This window comes from Parus major, chromosome 2, assembly GCF_001522545.3.
Source record: "Parus major isolate Abel chromosome 2, Parus_major1.1, whole genome shotgun sequence".
NCBI classification, from domain to species: Eukaryota; Metazoa; Chordata; class Aves; order Passeriformes; family Paridae; genus Parus; species Parus major.
In genome coordinates this window covers 3,835,968-3,846,157 of record NC_031769.1, presented here as the reverse complement: position 1 = coordinate 3,846,157, position 10,190 = coordinate 3,835,968, and the positions used below count along the sequence as shown (strand labels likewise).

At 48.6% G+C, this 10,190-nt stretch overlaps 1 long non-coding RNA gene across 1 annotated transcript; it reads right to left on the bottom strand.

Moving 5' to 3' along the window:
• Nucleotides 1-1,541: 1,541 nt before the first annotated feature.
• LOC117245563 lies at nucleotides 1,542-7,187 on the bottom strand. Its single transcript, XR_004500341.1, has 2 exons — nucleotides 7,118-7,187; nucleotides 1,542-1,947 (listed from the first exon to the last, which is right to left on the bottom strand). It is a non-coding gene; the product is annotated as an uncharacterized LOC117245563 (long non-coding RNA).
• Nucleotides 7,188-10,190: the final 3,003 nt, after the last annotated feature.

The window sequence follows — 10,190 nt, the reverse complement described above, 5'->3', positions numbered from 1 at the left end:
AAGCCCTGGGTTTTCAGCTGCTGCTTGCTGATTGCTCACACCAGTATTTTTTGCTGTCTTTCTCAATCTCTCAGAAAAATCTCCCAGCTGCTCCCCCACTCCAAATTATTCCTTTTTCAGACTCAGGGGTTCTCTGCAGTCTGTGCTGACCTGTGTAACTCCATGTGATGCTCCATCTGTTGTTGACTTCTTTGTGTTTACTTACTAAGGGGAAACTGAAAACACAATTTCCAGCTCTGGCCGGTGTTCCTGCCATTCCTCAAAAATAAGATCTGCCGTGGATGGAGCTCTGATTTCGATCTGCTCAAGCCTGTGGCTCAGCCCCAGGGATGCTGGCTGAGGGAGGATGTGTAAAAAGTGTCCTGTGCAGTGCTTCAATCTCCTGTGAGACACATAATTCTCTCTGTCTCAGTCTCCATACTGAGATGTCAACAGCTGAACCTTCAGTTCAAGTGTATTTATGCATATTTATCCCTGCATGGCCAGTGAGGTGTATTAAAACCAGTTTATTTCAGAAATAGCATCATTTTTCCCAGAGAGGGAGAGCAGCTTCTCTAATTTTCTGTGCCACTTGTATTTTTGGGCTTAGTGAGGCAAAATGCCAAGGAGCGACAGCCTGTTTACCTAAGAGCAGCTAAAAGAGCTGTGTGGCAATCAAGGTATTGAGTGGGTTGGGCTGAAAATAGATCAGCTTGGGAAGGTTTTGATCAGAAATGCTCACTGAGTTCACTGGGGACTGGCTGGCCATGAGCACCAGTGACAGCCACCCAGGGAATGTATCCCCCTGCACATGTGCTAAGCAAGGCACACACTCCTCCCACACCATGGGATGGGATTCATTATCAGAAATTTGGTCATTTTTTTTCCCCACTGAGAAAACCCTCTTTTGTTAGAGTGTTTGTGGCCCCATGGGGATATCACTGAGTCCTTCACCTCAACTTTCCTCGGAGGATGTTTAACCCCTTGAAGCTTTCCTGAGCTCCCACCAAACCAGGCTCCAAACCTTTCCCAAGCTGTTTTGCCTCCTTCTTTCTCAATGAGCAGACATGCCAAGCCAAACCTACCCTTGTGATTACCAAACTATTTGCCTGCAGCTTCACATATCTCACTTTATACAGCCCCTTGTGCCAGCTCTCTTCTCTGGGCATGTCTACATAGCACTTTTGGCCCAGGCTCCAGGTCTGGCGTGGCTTTTGGCATCCTGGCAGGCAGGACAGATTACAGAAGAAAGGGTTTGGCATCTTTTGGTGGCTCCAGGAAAGTTCTCACCCCGAGATAGGGCACATGAGCACAGACCAGGCTCTGGCTTTGAAGGTGTGGGATTCAACAGGTTTCAGTCATCAGCCCTGGGCTCAGCTCCAGAGAGAACAAACAGCATCACATCTCTGTAGCACTTTGTTCAGGAGTGTTCCTGTTCCTTAATTGCTGTATTTTGCAGCAAATGAGGCACTATGGACTTTTTTCTTTGCAGTTTTCCAGCTGCAAACACCGGGGAGAACTGGCCACTGTGAGGGGACACAGCACTGGAACACCAAGGGCTCTCCTCAAGCTGCCAGCCACAGAGCTTGTTACAGACTCAGTGCCCACTGCTATCATGAAAACTCTGCTTACATCAGGAACTTTCCATTTCCAGGGCTGCCAGGCTCTTAGTTCTGCACCTCATCAGTGGGGGAGAAATAAAAGCAGCACCTCAGAGTTGTTTGAAGGAGCACACCAGCTCCATCCCTGCTCGTGATGACAGTGCCTGTACCTGTCCCCAGCCCTGCTGATGTTTAAGGCTTTGTCAGACTGCACAGGAAGGGAGTTGAATGTGGTCCAAGTGAATTCCTGAGGTTTTCCAGCCTCCTGTTGCATCTGGCACGATCCAGCTGAGGATCTCAGGGTCACTGGCTCCAGGCCTCCTCCTCCATGTCACACATCCTCCAAAGGCTGGGGTTGTGTTTTACTCTGTAGAGGTATTAGAAACTGAATTACTCTTAGAACACAATGATGCTGCCCGTGCAATTCTCCTTGCAGATTTTGGGAATTGCCTTACTATCCACATCAGTCCTTCCCTGGATCAACCAAAAGCACAAACCTCATTAAATCCCACTCTCACTGCTGCATGCCTACAGCTCTGGGAGACTCAGGCAAGAGAAAATCCAACCATGGGCACATTTGGGTTCAGAAAGAGGAAATCAGAGTGAAGAATTAAAAATGGCAGACTTTGGCAGGGCCACTGTTTTGCTCCTGGGCTCATGATGCTGTGCTGGATCTAGAGGGAAGCTGAGCAGGTTTCCAGACACACCAGGGGAACGAGGATCAGTAGTCTGCTGACCAACTTCTCATCAGGGAAACCAAGACACGGCAGCAAGTCAGTGACATCCCCCAAGTGAGCCCAGAGGGGCTGGAGCCTCAGCTTTGGCTGTAGTTCCATGGAAAACAAGATAGCAATGAAATGTGACCTTCCAGCATCAGCCTGAAGGTCCTTCCTACCTGATGGAGGAAGCAGCAATGGGGCTTTTCTGTCCAGCACTGACTACACACAGGGCTGTGTTTTCTCATATCTTTTAGTTAGAAGTGAATGTGAAAGGCAATTTCAGGCTTTGAAAGGTTGAAAGCCTCAAAAAAAAAAAGAATTTTCAAGTGTAGGGACCGTGTATGGGTTTTAGCTGATGCCTGAATACTTTAGGGGTTGTATTTTGGGATGTTCCTTCTGCTGCTGAATCACAGCCCAGACACTGAGGTTTGAGAACTGCTGGTTTAGGAGAGACGGTTTCAGACGCTGAGGTAGAAGGTTGTGAGGCACAGCATGCACTTGGTTGGTTACTGGGATCAGCTGACACTCTTCAATTTGTTAAATCAGGTAATCTGACCTTAAATCCAAGCCTGTAGACGCAACCATGGAAAGAGCACTTCCAGGAATAGGCCATTTATCCTGTCGCTGTGTGGAATTACAGCAAGATAATAACTCTGGGACATGGTTTATTTCCCTCTGGTTGCTGTGCCTGCTGGATGCTCAGAAGACTTTTTCTTGTTTGGTTTTTTCTTTTTTCAATTTTAGTTTATTTTTATTTTTAATCCTAACATTGGCATTCCCTTACTCGCTGATTCCAAGGGTTTCAGTTTTAAAATGGAGAAAACAAATGAAAATATATTAGTGCTGCCTCCTTGGGAAAGGTGCCTGCCAACATCCCAGCCCTGCTCTGTTCATAGCATTCAACTTTTAGCTTCTGTCTCAGTGGGATGCTGGGACTGACTGCTCATCATTATGGGCCAAAGTACCAAAACACAGCACATCTGCTACAAAACCCCAGCCCCTGCCCCAGCACATTGTTAGCACCCCTAATAAACGTTGTGCCTCTGGAAATCCCAGGTGCCCAATAATGCCTGTGTAAGCAAGCACAAGAATCAGCCCAGCTGCCAACTCCTGACTTGTTTGCATTCAATGTGCATTCAAAAGCAGGCAAAAAATAAAATAGAGTGAGTGGATAACATTCCTTGGAAGGCCACTTGTATTTCAGATCACCTCAGCCTAGTGTCACATTCAAAACTTGCCAGCAGATCTGGGAAAATTTTTGCAGGGCTATCAAAGCTCAAATAACAGCTCCAGCCAAGGACCCTTTATTCCATGGGATTTCCAGGCAGGGCTTATGTAGTTGTCAAAAAGATTATGTTTTTTTTTTCAGGAAAGAATTTCAGGGAGGAAGACTGGTGGGTTCTGAAAGAAGCTTTTTGTCCTGCCGCTAGATTCCAAGCAGGACACCTGGTTCCCTAAAAAGAAAGTCAAAACAGGATCCTATTGCATCCTCCTGATCCCTGGGACAGTCAAGAGTGGCAGATGCTGAGGGCTGTCTGTTGCTCCACTGGGTCACAGCTGCAGCCCCTGGGTAAATCTCCTTGTGCTACATTTCCAGCCAGGAATGACCCTTTTAGAGCACAGCTCATCTCCCCCCAAACGAGTCAGCTGGAATAAGTAAACAAAATTCCTCCAAACCCATCTTGTAGGCTGCCTCCTTCTGCAAGGTTGTTAAACTTTTTCCAGTCATGTGTGAGACCCTTGGCCAGGGGCTGGGGGAGATGAGCAGGACAGCTCTGCTCAGCCAGGCAGGAGGATTTGGGAAGTCACAACACCCTGGTGACCCTATGCAAGTTTTGCCCTTAGATGGGAAAAGTCCCATTTGATGCTTTTCAAAATTACCAATAAAACCATTGTTTCCTTTAATTCCATTGCTTTATTTAATCTCAGAGGTGGAAAGGGCTGTACAGCCTCTCAGTGCATTTATATCCACCATTCCCTTAAGTATCCTCAGAGCAGGGAAAACTTTCCTCATAGCTCCTGTGTGGCCAGAGATGTCCTATCAGGTTTCAATGGGAAGGAATGTCCACCTCCTCCTCACCTGATCTAAACCTCTCCAGGTGAATCAAAATTATGTGAATAATCTTCTCTCCAGGTGAATAAAAATTTTACTCCTGCTGACTTTCTAGTTGCCTCCTCTTGGTCTAAAAGCATGGAAAATTGGAGGCTTGGCATAGACTGTTATGGGTAACATACCCAAAGTGTTCTTCAGCACCTTGGGATTAAGTAGTCCCTGGCATTTCTGGCAGGAAAACAGGCAGATGTGATCAGACAGTTTCTCTGCCACTTCCTGTTCACTGTGAACCAAGGGACAATCTCCAGTTTTGTTTGCATTCCCAAAGAGTTGAAAACAACAAGGTTTGTGCCAAAAGACAGCCAGGTATAGAGGGGAGGGAAGGAGGGAGAGAGAAAGGGAAATTTACTATTTCTGGGACACAAGAACCCATCCAAGGGTTCAACCTCAACTCTTACAACCAGGGAAGGCCAGGTCATGTGTGGAATCACTCACTCCTTTACTGAGTGGCTTCCCAAGGAGCAGGGGGTCTGTTACTTACCCCAGTACCTGCACTCCCTGTGTCATCTCAAACTGCTTTGAACAGGGGATAAGACCCACAGCAGAATTCTCTGGCATAAACTGAGCCCACCCCATCATCCTTGTCCTGCATGGACAAGGTAACAGAGGCACAAGGAGTCACTGGCAGTGATTTGAAGTCTGATGGTTCCAAGTGATGGAAAACACGAGTGTTCATGTGCGGGTGTTGGTGCTGTGAGCCACTCACAGCCAGGCCTTGCCTCCAGCACATCAGGCTTCAAATTCTGCTTCTGTTTTTGTGTAAAGCAGCCCATCCCTGACCAGGCAAGAGCAGGGATAGAAGCCAAGCCAGGCTGCAGGTAGTGAGGGGACAGGAAAGAGCAGCTGTGGGAAGCAGCAAGCGTCCAGCCCAGACCATCTGCTGCAGTTGGATTAATCTCTAACCTGTGCTCTTAGCTGGCCAAGGGAAACTTGTTAGGCTGAGTTTGTATCTCTAGCTTCAGGTTACAACCTGGCAGGTTAAAATAAACCATCCTTGACTTTGTGTTAGCTTAAAAAGCTGGGTTGTGGATTAGAGATGTAGAAGGAATTGTGGAAGGAGCTGTTTGTGATCACCAGTGAGGGGAGGAGGGGACAACTCCACGCTGCCAACAACTTGAGCATGGCCAGAGCACCTCCTTGAGAAAAAAGAAAGGATCAGAGGCCCAGGATAAAGGAGTGTCTGAAAAGAGCCTTGGACCCATGAGGAAAGGCTCTCTTCCGTTCTGGGATCAAGCGTTGTGTGCTCTGAAGGAGCAAATTTGAAACATTTTTTGTTCTCTTGTTACTATTGTTTCTCATTACCAATGTTTGTCTTGTGTTCTCTTGCAAAGCATCCTCTGCCAGAAGAATAGCAATCTTGAAAATTTGGAAGTATTGTGGAAGAAGGAGGACAATTTTTTTTAATTTTCTTTTTGAAAATGTGAAATTAAAAAAAAAAAAAAAAAATCAGATGTTTTCCATGCCAGTGAAAGGTAAGGAGAGAAACAGAAATGTCTGGAAAAAAAACCCTGTCTCCCAGCTTTGTTGAATGCTGGAGAAGGAGGAGATGGATGAAAAGCACTAATAAAAAGCAAAGTTTGAGGAGTGGACTTGAAGGCTGCCTTACTGCTTATCTGATTTCCCGCAAACGGGGCCGGCTGTCTCGCAGGATGGTTTCAGGTAACATCTGCCCGAGCCTCCTGACTCATCCCTGTGTGGGTTTTGGATGTGCTGGAGCTGAGCTGAACCTGCCAGGCTCTTACAGTCTGCTTTTACACACATGGAGGAGAGCTGGGCTGGTTGGACCGAGCCTCACAAAGCCTCTTTCTAGGAAAGGAGCTTTGCGTAACAGAAGGGAAAATAGGTCGGTGTCAAGGTTTAGGGCATTTGCAGAAGAAAGTAAACAAGTGGTGCGGCGTGGCCGGGCTAGAGGGGAGAGCAGGGTCTGTTCCTGTTCTAGACAAGGCTGTGCTTTGAAGGAGGGTTTGGCTGGGAGCAAAGTCTGCCTCGTGTTTTCGGCAGCGGGACTGGGATTCTCCACGTGATCCTTGGCAAAGCATCCCATCCCAGGCTGTGTGTGCTCGCAGGGAGGAATCAGCGCCCCAGCGCACCCGGGGCTTCGGGTGCCGAGCTCTGTGGGGCACGACACGGAGCTTGCCGGGCCTGGGAATCGCTGCGGAGCTGCTGCGGGACCGGGAGGCTCACGGACACAGAAAATCGTGGCCGTGGCAGAGCCAGAGCGGAGCCTGCCCAGGGACACTAGGAAAGAAACAAAAAACAAGGCAAAAAAATAACAAGCACCAGCCTCCTGCAAAAGCACCGCAAAGTCCTTACGAATGCCCTCGGGCATGGGCCAAGCAAAATCCCAGGGGAGGTTTTGGGAAGAGATCCAGCTGCCTCCCTGATACAGAACCACAGCACGGTACCTTCCCTTGGGCCGGGGGAGAGGCTGGGCTCCCATCCAGCCACCAGCGGCCGGCTCTGTGCTGGCAGCCCGGGCCGTGGCCGTGCCCTCCCCGCCCGGGTACAGCCTGTGCCGGAGCTGTGGCACCCGGGGGGCTCTGCGGAACATCTGCCAGCTGCCCGGCCCCCGCCGCCAGCCCGCCAGGACATCTTGTTTGTGTTTTTGTGCGGAGCACACTCCCAGCGGGTTATGTCAGAGGTGAGGAATGCAGGGCCACCCTGTGTCATGAGATCAGACTTACATTTTTAGGCTGAGCGCTTACCGTATTTGCTGGGAAGCGGCGCGCAGGCGGCGCGGGGGCCCCGCAGGGGTGGGAGATCCCCTTCGCCCGCATCCCGCTTTTCCAGCCCTCGCTCCAGCGGAGCCGGGCGGGGCGGATGGGGCCCGTCTGCTGGAACAAGCTCTCCCTCTGTTCCTGGCAAGGAGCAAGAAAGGAAACGCAGTGAATTAAGGCGAATGAAAAGGCGGCAGTGAAAGGCGGCCGGGCGCGCTGCCAAGCGCGGGGAGAGCCGGTGGCGAGCTGCTCTCTGCCGCCGGGGAACGCATCGGCACCGCACCGGGAAACTCACCCAGCCACCCACAGAACAGCCCCGAAACAGGGCCTGAAAGCGTCAGCAGCGACACCAACCCACCCAGGGCCAGCGAGGAGGCTGGGCTTGGAGCCTTTTGGGTGAATTTGACCCAAAACACCGCCCCGAGCAATGGCTTTCACCCGGTTGTGTTGCTGGGAATCAACCCTTTCGTCGCACCTTTCTAAAATTTCTGGACTGTTGGTCCTTCTGCTCAAGGAAAGCTGGTGCAAAACAGCTCTGCTGATGTCACACAGGTGGTTCCCAACTTTTCCTGCTTAAAACTTGGAGGCTCCTTTGCAGCTCTGCATCCCACCTAGGGCAAAAAGAAGGGAGATGCTTTGATCCTGGTGCTATTGCAGAGAAAACCCGAGGCAGGGTCAGACCCTGGCACAGGAAAGGCTTCTCATCTCTGCTTTGGTGTGGCTTTTATTTTCCTTTACTTCTTTCTTCTTCCCCCTTTTTTAAAAAAATCCTGAAATAGCTACCAAGAGTAGATTGTGAGACTGAAAAGCCCAAAAGTGAAGAGAAACACTTCCACAGGCCATGTCCAAAATGCTGCTGCTTGATATTTTTTGGTTTGTTTGGTTTGGTTTGGTTTTTTGTTGTTGTTCTGTTTTGCCCTGCAGAGGGTTTTGACATGGTTGTGTTTTGTTCTGTGTCAGAAGGAAAACAAACCCTGAAATACCAAAGTCTTTCACACAATGGTCTTTCCTTTCTCTAAACATCCCTGTGAGTTGGGCCTCTTGCAGCTCTCGGCTCTTCCCAGAACAGGAGAATAAATACTAGGAAATCTGGAGGGATGAACTGCAGGGAGCTGGCAACACCAGCTCCACATTATTCCATGTCTCCAGCGCTTCCCGGTCCTCACCTGGAGGAGGCAGGTGAAACCTCAGTACATTTTGATGGTTCCTGTCCTACTGGGAGTTTTCTGCTGCTCACCTCAGTCTCCTTTTTGTGTCCTTGTGAGACATAACAGGACAATTCCAAGTCCTTATCTCTTGTCCTCTGGCATGTACTGTTGGTTGTGTCACTTCCAGACTTCTTTGATCACTCTACCATAGTCCTAAAAGTATTTTTGGGAAATTCTCCCTTTCGTGGCATGAAAATGCTGCTTTTTGGTCCTCTCCAGACTTGTGGTGCTGTGGAGGTACCAGAGAGTGTCTTGAGGAAATGAGAGAGGTGACCAGCAGGGACAGAAGGGACTAGCAGAGAGTTCCAGCGGGACCTTCAAACCCAGAACCCTCCCCTGTTCACCCACAAAACACAAAGGTGATGTGTTGACATGAAGGGGCTGGTTGCTGCCTCATAAAAATAAGGAGGGAGAAGCGATGGTGTGGGAAAATGAGGCTTGTTTAATGGTTTAGGAAATTATCTTCTCTCTCTTCCCACTCTCTTTGTCTGCCTTGCCCTTCATAAAGTCATGCTTTGATAAGATTTTCTTTTTTATCATCTGGGGTGGAGATTTCAGTTCATTTTCCCTGGACTGAAAAAAGGAAGGAAAATGAGGCTTCATGCAGCATTTATCAACAGCCTTGGACAGTGAGCCAGGGCCAGGTAAGACCTGGAGAAGGGGTTGCAGGTCCACCTTGGCTGATCCAGAAGACTTTAAATGACATCAAATAAGGGTCTTGGCTTTCATTAGGTTTTTCAGCTGCCTGGAATGCTTTAAGAAACAGAAAATTTCAATAGCAATGATTATATATATATATTTAGATTTTATATAAGTTCAGTTCTACTGCAGTGAACTCATTTGCTTCTGTTATCCTTCAGTCTGGGGGGAAACCACTGACATTGCTTAGCAACCTTTAAATCACTTTGGTAGAGCACACTAATGTTGGAAAGACAAAGTTGATGTCTGTTACCCTGCCCCAGGTTACTTGATCACCCAAATATTAACTTATCTAACCTTCTTGTTTGCTTCTAATCACTATTGTTTTCTGAATTGCAGTTTGGCATCCTGAAATCATAGAGTATCTCTGGTTGGAAGGGTCCCAGAAGGATCATAGAATAGTTTAGGTTGGAAGGACCTCAAAGACCTTTGTGTTCCAGATCCCTGCCATGGCCAGGGACACCTTCCACTATCCCAGGGTGCTCCAAGCCCTGTCCAGCCTGGCCTTGGACACTTTCAGGGATCATGGGGCAGCCACAGCTTCTCTGGGCACCCTGTGCCAGGTCCTCACCACCCTAAAACTGTGAAAAATAAAAAGTGAAAAATAACCAGGATCAACAAGTCCAGCTCCCTGCTCCGTGCAGGACTGCTATAAACGTGCATTGCTTGACTTTAATATTGGCTTTTCACTGCCTCTGCAGCGTGGCAGAGCACCAGGCTCTCTGGGGAGATCCCACAATACAAGGCACTAAAATCTCCATCTGACCCAGGCAGGCAGCTGCTTTGCCTTGCTGCAGCTCAGCAGTGGGATGTGTTGTGCCTGCCAAAGCAGATACTGAAGGTTCTTTCTTTCCTAATTGTCACTTTTTCTGTAACTGCTTTGAACACAGAACCAAGGAGCACGGAAAGAACAGTGCTTCCCCTGTCAGGGATGGGGTGGAAAAGGCAGGAAAAAAAAAAAGACTGAAGGAAGAATGTGGCACCACAACATCCAGAGGCTTGACTCTGGGTTTGCTTGAAGCAGTGTAAACAAGCAGGTTACAAAACTTGGACCGTTGACTGGCCCTGGCACCAGAAAAACAAGGAAAACATGTTTTAGACCAATTATACTGTAGAAGATATGTGAGATTTTCAAGACACCTAAAGCCATCAAC